Source organism: Nannobrachium achirus (assembly GCF_963921795.1).
Source record: "Nannobrachium achirus genome assembly, chromosome: 8".
In the NCBI taxonomy this organism is placed as follows: Eukaryota; Metazoa; Chordata; class Actinopteri; order Myctophiformes; family Myctophidae; genus Nannobrachium; species Nannobrachium achirus.
Window position 1 is genome coordinate 69,977,133 of NC_137817.1, and position 13,383 is coordinate 69,990,515.

Consider the following 13,383-nt stretch of genomic DNA (forward strand, 5'->3'; position numbering starts at 1 on the left):
ACCCTAAACCCAAACCTTAGGGAAATGGGGTTGCACCGTGGTATCGTATATGCAGGTACATCTTCGAGGTGCTGATTTGTACTTGCATTATGTATACAAAGTCTTCTCCGGCTCCCTCTCTCTCCCCCCAGGCGACATTCACCCCACCATCCCTCAAATCAAGAACCTAGCCCCAACTCCAACCCTCCTGATGTGACCATTGACTTCCCCTTGGCACAGGCTGTGTGTCTTAAACCCGTGTGCATGGTAGTGCATCTTGTTCCTTGGTCCAGAGCCTGACCGGACATGTAATTATTGCAATTGTCATGTTTACATCGATCCGGCTACTCTGTTCGGTGTGCCCAACTGAGGACTGCCTCTGCGTTTAAACCTAAACTGCGAGACCATAACACAGGTTGAAAACCACAGCCTCCCCAGGACCCCCTATAGATAAATTATTTCCATTCCCCCACTAGCTCCTCCTGACCACAGGAGGTAGCCAACACACCAGTCCATGGCCCGATGTCAACAGAAAATGTGACCTCCTCCCCACCTGCCATTACAACATAGGACAGCATGTCAAAATCCCCCTCTGGCCTGCTACAAGATCACCACTCTCCTGATGTACAGTAGGGGGCGACAACATGACCTGTTCCCCACACCTAATCAAGACTTGAAGAAGTCCACTGCTTCCTGCTTACCTGAGCATGCCAGAGCATGCCACAATTTGAAGCAGAACAACACAAGACTTCGACCCCCTGAACAACAACAACTGAGTAAGTAGAATATGGGCCCAGTGAAACTTAATGTTTAGTTATATAAATTTGCTTGACACACACATTAGAACACTATGTACTAGTTCATAGAATATGCCACAATCTGAATTAAATCCAGCACAGGACTTCAAACTCCTGAACAACAACATCTGAGCATGTAAACATGAACTCAGTGAAACCTTTATGTAAAGTTTTATAAATTTAGTGAACACATACACTTTGGAACATTATGTACCAGTATTATAGACCATGCCACGAATTGAATCAGACCCAACACAAGACTTCAACCTCCTGAACTACAACACCAGAGTAAGTAAACATGTACCCAGTAAAAATTTAATGTGAATCTCTACATTTAGTTGACACATATCTTAGGACATTTTGTACTTTTTAGACTGTCCCCAAACCCCAACTTATCCCAAACACAACTCGATTCCCTGCGTGTGACATGTTGCATGCCAGCAGATCTGCCACTTCCCATTGTTACATTAATTCCCAACCCAGTGCTGATGGCCACCCGACTGACATATACCGCAAGCTTGTACATCTACTACCTCCCCCAAACTCATTCCACCATGCGAACGTCGGAGCGAATTGCGACACGTCGCGAGCTTGTAGATCTGCTACCCTTCCAAACCACCACGCCATAATATGTTTTATTGACCTTGGGACACACGGAGGAATTTGATCTACTCCTCCGGGCAGCCAGTGTGGAGAGCGTATAGTTTTAAAGGCCTGAAACGTTCTGAGAAGCACTGGTAACTACTGATGAGTGTGTTCTGAAATTATCACTGATCTGAGTAATTTTTAAATGAGGCCCAGGGATATATAAAACACCTCCCCTAAACATACATCCCTCAGGGCCTCTTAGGCTTACAGAACGATGTGTTCTACTGCGCGAGAACCCAACAGGACCACCGCAATGAAAAGGTTTCTCCGACTCGCAACAACTCAACAAAACAACCGCAATGAAAGGGCTTCTCTGAACATTGGACTGAACTCAGTGTGGATGGACGGAGCGACATGACCCCCCAAACAAACCCCCCCCCCCCCCCCCCCCTACCAGCCACATCCCCACCTCCCAGTAGGGGTTGCTGTCAGTGATAGTGCATCTCCCAGGGTTTCCAAAGCGGTGCCACACTAAATTTTTCCTTTTTAATTTTTCCCTTTTCAATTTTTTCAATTTTTCAATTTTTAAATTTTTGAATTTTTAAAATTTTTCAATTCCCTTTTCCCTATTTGGTGGGCACGCTGAGGTACCAAGATGGAGTCTCTCCTCAGAAGAAAAACAAAGCCCGATCCTGCAGCAACCTAACAAAACCCCACCCCCCCACCCCAATCATCAAGACTGATGATACACGAAAGAAGAATAAGAAGACCCATAAAACTATACCCAACCCCAACCCTAACCCTGAACTTTAGGCCCAGAAAACTATGCCTAACCCTAACCCAAAACCTAAACTTTAGGCCCACAAAACCATACCTAACCCTAACCCTAAACCCAAACCTTAGGGAAATGGGGTTGCACCGTGGTATCGTATATGCAGGTACATCTTCGAGGTGCTGATTTGTACTTGCATTATGTATACAAAGTCTTCTCCGGCTCCCTCTCTCTCCCCCCAGGCGACATTCACCCCACCATCCCTCAAATCAAGAACCTAGCCCCAACTCCAACCCTCCTGATGTGACCATTGACTGCCCCTTGGCACAGGCTGTGTGTCTTAAACCCGTGTGCATGGTAGTGCATCTTGTTCCTTGGTCCAGAGCCTGACCGGACATGTAATTATTGCAATTGTCATGTTTACATCGATCCGGCTACTCTGTTCGGTGTGCCCAACTGAGGACTGCCTCTGCGTTTAAACCTAAACTGCGAGACCATAACACAGGTTGAAAACCACAGCCTCCCCAGGACCCCCTATAGATAAATTATTTCCATTCCCCCACTAGCTCCTCCTGACCACAGGAGGTAGCCAACACACCAGTCCATGGCCCGATGTCAACAGAAAATGGGACCTCCTCCCCACCTGCCATTACAACATAGGACAGCATGTCAAAATCCCCCTCTGGCCTGCTACAAGATCACCACTCTCCTGATGTACAGTAGGGGGCGACAACATGACCTGTTCCCCACACCTAATCAAGACTTGAAGAAGTCCACTGCTTCCTGCTTACCTGAGCATGCCAGAGCATGCCTAAATTTGAAGCAGAACAACACAAGACTTCGACCTCCTGAACAACAACAACTGAGTAAGTAGAATATGGGCCCAGTGAAACTTAATGTTTAGTTATATAAATTTGCTTGACACACACATTAGAACACTATGTGCTAGTTCATAGAATATGCAGCAATCTGAATTAAATCCAGCACAGGACTTCAAACTCCTGAACAACAACATCTGAGCATGTAAACATGAACTCAGTGAAACCTTTATTTAAAGTTTTATAAATTTAGTGAACACATACACTTTGGAACATTATGTACCAGTATTATAGACCATGCCACGAATTGAATCAGACCCAACACAAGACTTCAACCTCCTGAACTACAACACCAGAGTAAGTAAACATGTACCCAGTAAAAATTTAATGTGAATCTCTGCATTTAGTTGACACATATCTTAGGACATTTTGTACTTTTTAGACTGTCCCCAAACCCCAACTTATCCCAAACACAACTCGATTCCCTGCGTGTGACATGTTGCATGCCAGCAGATCTGCCACTTCCCATTGTTACATTAATTCCCAACCCAGTGCTGATGGCCACCCGACTGACATATACCGCAAGCTTGTACATCTACTACCTCCCCCAAACTCATTCCACCATGCGAACGTCGGTGCGAATTGCGACACGTCGCAAGCTTGTAGATCTGCTACCCTTCCAAACCACCACGCCATAATATGTTTTATTGACCTTGAGACACACAGAGGAATTTGATCTACTCCTCCGGGCAGCCAGTGTGGAGAGCGTATAGTTTTAAAGGCCTGAAACGTTCTGAGAAGCACTGGTAACTACTGATGAGTGTGTTCTGAAATTATCACTGATCTGAGTAATTTTTAAATGAGGCCCAGGGATATATAAAACACCTCCCCTAAACATACATCCATCAGGGCCTCTTAGGCTTACAGAACGATGTGTTCTACTGCACGACAACCCAACAGGACCACCGCAATGAAAAGGTTTCTCCGACTCGCAACAACTCAACAAAACAACCGCAATGAAAGGGCTTCTCTGAACATTGGACTGAACTCAGTGTGGATGGACGGAGCGACATGACCCCCCAAACAAACCCCCCCCCCCCCCCCCCCCCCCATACCAGCCACATCCCCACCTCCCAGTAGGTTGCTGTCAGTGATAGTGCATCTCCCAGGGTTTCCAAAGCGGTGCCACACTAAATTTTTCCTTTTTAATTTTTCCCTTTTCAATTTTTCTATTCCCTTTTCCTTTTTCCTTTTGGTGGGCACGCTGAGGTACCAAGATGGAGTCTCTCCTCAGAAGAAAAACAAAGCCCGATCCTGCAGCAACCTAACAAAACCCCACCCCCCCACCCCAATCATCAAGACTGATGATACACGAAAGAAGAATAAGAAGACCCATAAAACTATACCCAACCCCAACCCTAACCCTGAACTTTAGGCCCAGAAAACTATGCCTAACCCTAACCCTAAACCTAAACTTTAGGCCCACAAAACCATACCTAACCCTAACCCTAAACCCAAACCTTAGGGAAATGGGGTTGCACCGTGGTATCGTATATGCAGGTACATCTTCGAGGTGCTGATTTGTACTTGCATTATGTATACAAAGTCTTCTCCGGCTCCCTCTCTCTCCCCCCAGGCGACATTCACCCCACCATCCCTCAAATCAAGAACCTAGCCCCAACTCCAACCCTCCTGATGTGACCATTGACTGCCCCTTGGCACAGGCTGTGTGTCTTAAACCCGTGTGCATGGTAGTGCATCTTGTTCCTTGGTCCAGAGCCTGACCGGACATGTAATTATTGCAATTGTCATGGTTACATCGATCCGGCTACTCTGTTCGGTGTGCCCAACTGAGGACTGCCTCTGCGCTTAAACCTAAACCGCGAGACCATAACACAGGTTGAAAACCACAGCCTCCCCAGGACCCCCTATAGATAAATTATTTCCATTCCCCCACTAGCTCCTCCTGACCACAGGAGGTAGCCAACACACCAGTCCATGGCCCGATGTCAACAGAAAATGTGACCTCCTCCCCACCTGCCATTACAACATAGGACAGCATGTCAAAATCCCCCTCTGGCCTGCTACAAGATCACCACTCTCCTGATGTACAGTAGGGGGCGACAACATGACCTGTTCCCCACACCTAATCAAGACTTGAAGAAGTCCACTGCTTCCTGCTTACCTGAGCATGCCAGAGCATGCCACAATTTGAAGCAGAACAACACAAGACTTCGACCCCCTGAACAACAACAACTGAGTAAGTAGAATATGGGCCCAGTGAAACTTAATGTTTAGTTATATAAATTTGCTTGACACACACATTAGAACACTATGTACTAGTTCATAGAATATGCCACAATCTGAATTAAATCCAGCACAGTACTTCAAACTCCTGAACAACAACATCTGAGCATGTAAACATGAACTCTTAGTGAACACATACACTTTGGAACATTATGTACCAGTATTATAGACCATGCCACGAATTGAATCAGACCCAACACAAGACTTCAACCTCCTGAACTACAACACCAGAGTAAGTAAACATGTACCCAGTAAAAATGTATGTAAATCTCTACATTTAGTTGACACATATCTTAGGACATTTTGTACTTTTTAGACTGTTCCCAAACCCCAACTTATCCCAAACACAACTCGATTCCCTGCGTGTGACATGTTGCATGCCAGCAGATCTGCCACTTCCCATTGTTACATTAATTCCCAACCCAGTGCTGATGGCCACCCGACTGACATATACCGCAAGCTTGTACATCTACTACCTCCCCCAAACTCATTCCACCATGCGAACGTCGGAGCGAATTGCGACACGTCGCGAGCTTGTAGATCTGCTACCCTTCCAAACCACCACGCCATAATATGTTTTATTGACCTTGGGACACACGGAGGAATTTGATATACTCCTCCGGGCAGCCAGTGTGGAGAGCGTATAGTTTTAAAGGCCTGAAACGTTCTGAGAAGCACTGGTAACTACTGATGAGTGTGTTCTGAAATTATCACTGATCTGAGTATTTTTAAATGAGGCCCAGGGATATATAAAACACCTCCCCTAAACATACATCCCTCAGGGCCTCTTAGGCTTACAGAACGATGTGTTCTACTGCGCGACAACCCAACAGGACCACCGCAATGAAAAGGTTTCTCCGACTCGCAACAACTCAACAAAACAACCGCAATGAAAGGGCTTCTCTGAACATTGGACCGAACTCAGTGTGGATGGATGGAGCGACATGACCCCCCCTAACATCCCCCCCCCCCCCCCCCCTACCAGCCACATCCCCACCTCCCAGTAGGTTGCTGTCAGTGATAGTGCATCTCCCAGGGTTTCCAAAGCGGTGCCACACTAAATCTTTCCTTTTTAATTTTTCCCTTTTCAATTTTTCAATTTTCCATTTTTCAATTTTTCAATTTTTCAATTTCCCTTTTCCTTTTTCCTTTTGGTGGGCACGCTGAGGTACAAAGATGGAGTCTCTCCTCAGAAGAAAAACAAAGCCCGATCCTGCAGCAACCTAACAAAACCCCACCCCCCCACCCCAATCATCAAGACTGATGATACACGAAAGAAGAATAAGAAGACCCATAAAACTATACCCAACCCCAACCCTAACCCTGAACTTTAGGCCCAGAAAACTATGCCTAACCCTAACCCTAAACCTAAACTGGCCCACAAAACCATACCTAACCCTAACCCTAAACCCAAACCTATGGGAAATGGAGTTGCACCGTGGTATCGTATATGCAAGTACATCTTCGAGGTGCTGATTTGTACTTGCATTATGTATACAAAGTCTTGAGGCTCCCTCTCTCTCCCCCCAGGCGACATTCACCCCACCATCCCTCATATCAAGAACCTAGCCCCAACTCCAACCCTCCTGATGTGACCATTGACTGCCCCTTGGCACAGGCTGTGTGTCTTGAACCCGTGTGCATGGTAATGCATCTTGTTCCTTGGTCCAGAGCCTGACCGGTGTGGTGGAAATTCACAAAGGACTAGATACTCAATATGTATCAAGGAGAAGACAAACTCAGAATAAGTTGAAAGTCAAGTAGAAAAAAAAGTTTAATCCAAGCTGATCATGATCAGGACGAGACAACACTTTGTCCAAAGAATAAAGAAAACTCATAACCATGTAAAAGTATCAAATAAAACTATCCATGGACAGGGTCAGAGCACAAACTGACAATGAGAATGACAATGACAATCTGATGCAGGGTGAGCAGTCCTTATATACAATCTCTCAGGACTGTAGAACAAAGGTGCACCTGCATGGGAAACATCCTGGGTGAAAATGATAGATGTGGCATGGGGTCAGCATAGGTCATAAGTAATGTTTATCAGTACGGAAGGAGTGGAGACAGTCCCAAGGGACAGGGTGGGATGTTGCGGTTTACCTGTCGTCTCATATAACATGCGACTCGGGATTTCACCTAGCCAGGCGACTCTGGGGGTCCGGGGGTAAGTGAGAGACAATGTTTGTTTTGTTTGGAACAGTGCCAGATGATCTACAGGGGAGAAGGCATTTTATCCAGTGACCGCTGCCACCCCTACTCTGTGTCTCAGTTAACCCAATCTGGGAACTCATCATCAAAGAAGTGTGACACCCCTCGGTCTGTCTCTCTTCCTTTGACATACAGTTAACCTTATGTTGACACAGTACACTATATTTTGCCAGTACATTCCCTCCTTTTAAACAATAATATTCTTATTGATTAACATACAAAATATATGGTTGATTAATACGTATGAAATAGATATACAATAACCCAAATGATAACAAAACCAAGCATACATAATAACCAATGTACTAATGACTAAATAAAATAACTAGAATGAATAATATAAATCACACATCTTCAGGAAAACACCTGTAATATCATTTTATCAAACACATCACACTTAATACAAGTTTTAAGACATGTCATCATTGAAATACACAGAGAAATAGCAAGGGCTGTTTTTTTCTCGAGGGGAAAGTCCCTCTAGGTTGTAGCGAGCTTTATGAATATACAAAGTAAGGAAACTTTATTATGGTTTTACACTGAATATTTACTGAGAACATAAAAGAGTAAAAAAAACAAGAAACAACCCATTTGGAAGTAAGAGCTGTACATTCGGACAGATGTAATTCTAAATGTTGCAGTTAGGTGGTTGACAGAATGCTCACACAAGTGTCTCTTTCGTGGGCTCGTACCCAGAGAACGGCGTGACATAGTCAGGTACATAATTCAAATGGCGTAACCACAAACTGTCCTTCAGAGCCTCGGCGATCCAGTTGGTACCCGAACGGGTTGAGGTGGCCTTCGTTTAACCTTTGGTCAAAGACAGGCAGGTTGGTAGAGCGTTTGCAGCCTGCGGGCAGTGCCATTCGTAATAACCTTGTAAAGTGTCATGGGCAGGTCTTTTGAGATGTACAAGAAAGAGCAGTGTACAGGTTAGGGTAGTGGTAACAGCACATAGCTGTGTTATGGAGGGACGGTGATATGGAGGAGCTTAATGCAAACTGCGACTTGAGAGCGCTGTCCTCACGTCATCCGTTGTTGTGTCGCCAAACACCTCCTCCTCGCCCTCCTTTTGTCCTTCCATTGGTGGCGGTGGGCGGTAGCACTTGCAGTGGGACGTGTGGATCCTGGTGTTCCCTCAGTTACCTTGATGGCGATGTAGGTGATTAACAGCACCTGGAACAAATTTTGAACAGATACATAGCTGCCGATGGCAGCCGAAAGCAATACCCAATATCTGAGTCCCCGGAAGATGAGCCGCCACAGGCCAATTCTAGGTCAGCGTCTAGGAGGGGTCATCCCTCAGGTCAACCCTAGGAATGCAAGCAGCGTTAACAGTTTGGAGACAATTATGATCAAGCAATTCTGCGTCAACAGTGAATTCCTGTTTAACAAGGGTGCACATCTCTATGTTAATAGGAAGTAGTAAGCAACATAGCAGGCTTAAGAACATTGCAACATTTCACAGTGATATTAGACATGCAAAGCAATGGTGTGTTATAGCATAGCCAACGTGGCAGTGACAGGTGGCACATTTTAGAGTCATTAAGCAACAGCGAAACAGCATGGAGTGCATACACAGTCAGGTGCAAATAACACAAAACCACGTGAGGCACTCACAGGCCATCCACGTAAAACAACAATACTATCTAGGTCTGCCTTTAAAGCAGCGTTAAAGAGAGAAGGAACGTTGCAAGAACCCTTGGCTAGTCCAGGTATTACCTTGGAAGATGAACTCAACCCAAGACTGACTCGCCTCATCCGCTGGACACTATGAAAAGGATTCAAGAAGTTAATGGTACAACACTCTGGTGTTATTTGGGCGAGGATGGTGTATGAATTTGGCTCCACAGCTACCCTCTCAAAGACGGCACTGTTCGCATCATGCGGGTCCTCTCAGAATCTCCATGCGGTGGGTTTCTCCCTCGACAGGTGCCTTATAGACAAGTAAAATTGATTCATCACAAGGAACAATCACTGCTGCAGCTAGAAAAGATTGAAAACAGGCCTGTAAGTGCTCTTGGGTGTAAAGACACCCGGTCAAGTGTGTCCTCGTCATCTGTCAGTGTCACAGTCCCAACTACCATGTTTAGACCCATTTTGAAAAACCTTCTGCTCTAAGATTGTAGCAGTTTGTATTTTAGGGTCATATAGCTAGTGAAATGTTAAAAGTAGTCCAACTTTACTTAAGTAAAGGTATCAACACTGCAATATATAAATAATCTGTTACAAAATAAGTTCTTCTAAATTGTATGGATGTGACATATTCACATACTAATAGGTGCTTCTTGGCATGGGAGCATTGATAAACATAAAGGGATTAGAGCCTGTATAAAACATGCACTTCCTGCATCTAAATATAGATCAGCGGTTAGAATGAAGAAATACATTTTAAAATCTGCCAAGTTATTCCCCGTTACACCCTTTTTTTTTTTTTTTTTTTTTTTTTTTTTAAGCATTGTTTATTTACCGTGCGTGGTTATTCACCCTGTCAACATTAACCAATAATCTACATTTTGGGACATGGTTATTTCAGACCTTCCATCTAGCATAGGTCCCCTTTTCAGCGGTATCATCATTTTGAACGTTTTCTACGGCATCAATTACATCACAGACTTACTTGGTCAATAGTTTCCTGGCTTAAGTGTGTTGGTTGCATGGCTGTATGTTTGTGTTGTCACCTGAACTTTCCCTGACGCAGTGCAAAGCAGAAAGGACTTCCCCAGGCCCGGATTGCAACACCTGGTCAGGCCATCAATCAGCCTGGACACACCCACCTCTCCTGTCGTCTCTGTCGTCTCTATCGTCTCTGCGTCCCTCTCTCCTCTCTCTGGGCCGGCCGCTGGGCGGCTCCGGACAGTCGTTTCGCCAGTGGCCCTGGCGACCACAGTTGTGGCAGTACCCTTGCTTCCACAAACATTCGTTTCGCCAGTGCCCTTGGTGACCGCAGTTATGGCAGCTCCCTGGCTCCCAGAGTCCTTCGTCGTGGTCAGCGTTGTGGCTATTGTCAGAGCCATCATCAGAGCTACCGTGGCCTCTCCTTTTCCAGCCTCTGTTTCCCCTGCCTCCTCCGCGGACGGAGTTGTGAATCAGTTGGAGCATACCCTTCTCCATCGTGGCCTCTATCTTCTTCTTTGCTCTGACAGCCTTATCATTAATCACCTGTTCATAATGTTCAGCATGTGCTACACAATCAGCAAGTGTCGCAGTAGACCAGCCAACAAACTTTTGTTTAATTTCAGTTGAAATGTCCGGACGGAGGTTGGCTATGAAGTGGCTTCTCAGATGTGCCTCATATGGTGTAATCGGAATGACCCCCAGCTGGCCAGTAGGAATGCCACTGTTGATCCTGAATGCAGTTGTCAGACGGTCGAGGAAAACTTTGACTGGCTCGTCCGGTCTCTGTAGACAACCAGTCATTGCATTCACGTCCATCCTAGCTGGGTATTTCTCCCTAATGCTGTCACACAGAGCTCTCAAATAAGCCCTAAACTGGATGTTGTGGTGTGAGTCATAGTCGGCTTCTCTCAGGCGGACGTCTCGGGCTGGCCATCCGTCTGGCATGACATTATTCCAAATAGTTCCCCCCTCTCTCTGTACGATCACACGCTGGAGCTCGTGAAGTGTGGGTTTCACATAGCGTACAGTGTCTGCGAGCTCTGTGGCGTATATCTCACCATTGTTCTCAAGTTTAGGCAGGTGGGAGAACACCTGGGCCATCTCGTTGATTGCCTGTGCACGATAAACAAGAGAGACACCTACCGGGCCCTGTACTTCCACCATAGGCATGGTAGTGCGAGCTGGAATTATGTCCTCACCTTCTTCTTCCTGGCACATGTGGCTGGGAGTGTCATCTCTCTCGTCAAGCATCTCACTCCTCCCTCCGACGGCACCTTTCAGGAAACACGTGTTCTGGTCCCATTGTTCAGCACTTGGGCGACGCTGCATTCTCTGTCTCTCTCTCAAACGTGTGTGTCCATAAGGACCAGAGTCAGGGCTGGAGCCCCAAACTGCATCAGCATAACCAGGAGGGGCTTGGTAGTTGGGGGGTGCCCTGGGGAGTGACTGCGGAAGCGGGTGTATTTCTTCTCGGCCAGGCGGGGCAGGCGTCATGACCATAGGCACTGAGTCATGACGTGTTTGATCCCAACCTGGGATACTGGGCGGTGGTCGAGACAGCAGTGGAATGAGGGGGGGCTGGAGTTGGGGGGTGCTCTGGGCAAAACCTTCTCTCAGCGTCTCCATCATGCTGGTAATGTCTCTCTGTAGTGCAGCACGGAGGTCAAAGGGGTTAGGAGCGGATGCCCCTGAAGCCGACGCCCCTCCTTCTCCCGATGATGTGGCAGTGGCTATGGCTGGATGTGCGTCGGCATACAGGCTGTTGGGGGTGGAGGCCGCTACGGGAGGGTGCTGGGGAGGCTCTTGGCTGGAGGAACTGGACGAGGAGGAGGCCGTTGAAGTCGTAGGTGATGGTGACGGTGGTGGCGGCGGTGGAGGGCTGGCTCCTGGCTGGGCAGCAGGTGGGGGTGCGAGCGGTGTGCAATCCAGTTCTGGGTCCACCCTTGAACAAGAAAGCAAAGCAGAACCAGTGCTGGGGTTACTTGCTCTTTGATAACCCCCTCTCAACATGCTTCTTTCCCTACTCTCTGCGACCTCTCTCCACTCAGAATAAGCCTTCCAGTTTGCAACAAACCTTTTTCCTTTCTCTCTCTCTCTATCCTTCAGTCTGGACTTGAGTTTGTCTAGCTGAGCTAAACTAAAACTTCCTCCCTCAGGGAATCCCAAATCATCAATCCAAACCTTTATTTGTGCTAAATTATTGGGGTCCCTGTCCCACATGAGCTTGAACTTTGGGTTTGTTTCAAATCCCTTTGATCTTTAGATATGGATTTCCCCATAATGAACAGTAGAGAAATACACTTTATAAAACAGAAGTAATAAAACAAATGCTGTTTTTTTTTTTTTTTTTTTTTTTTTTTAACAATTAATAGGACAACAATAATATCGGATAGCAGCAGTCCCAATAGTGATGTTTTGGGACAATAATAGCAGCAATACCAATAGAGTTTTTTTTTTGTTTTTTTTTGACAATAATAGCAGCAATGTTTTTTTCTTTTATCAATTAATAATGAGAAGAAAATAATGAACAATTTATATATATATATACACACACACGCATATACACACGTGTGTATATATATACACATACACACATTCATCCATATACCTATATATTCACATTTCTTCAATTAACTAATAGAAAAAAGTAATAAAACAAATTGTATTCAGTGTTTCAATTAATTAAATAGTGAGAAGTAATAAATCAAATTGCATTCTGTGTGTTCTTCCTTTCACTTTTTTTTAAAATTATTATTATTTAATAGTGAATGACTAATTAGACCATTTTAAATGTCTAATAAAATGTATTTGTGTTTTAATATAATTTATCTTAATATAATTACCAGCAATATAACACTGATCATTTTGGCATCAATATAGCTCCAAGACAGTGAAGATCATTTTAAACACTAAATAATAATACTAATACGGGTAATAATAATAATAATTCCACTACAGTGAAAATAGTTTTGGCAGTATTATAACTCCATTATAGTGAACAGTTTTGGCAATATAACTCCTGATAATGTTGGCACTACGAATAGCCCTAGCACCCCACACTTTTTTTTTTTTTCTACAATAAGTCAGACAAATAAAAATGTCAAGTCAGTAGTCCAGTCGGGGAAAAGAGATAGTCAGGAGGAAGCCCCTGGTTTGGGGTAAAATGCGCAAGGTAATATTCAATTATATCAACGTGAGTATCGTGAACGTAGCGAAGCCCATCTGAGTGAGGGCTAAAAGTATGAAACTCAGAACCGATAAGAGTAGTGGAGTGTCCAGGAGGCAGAGA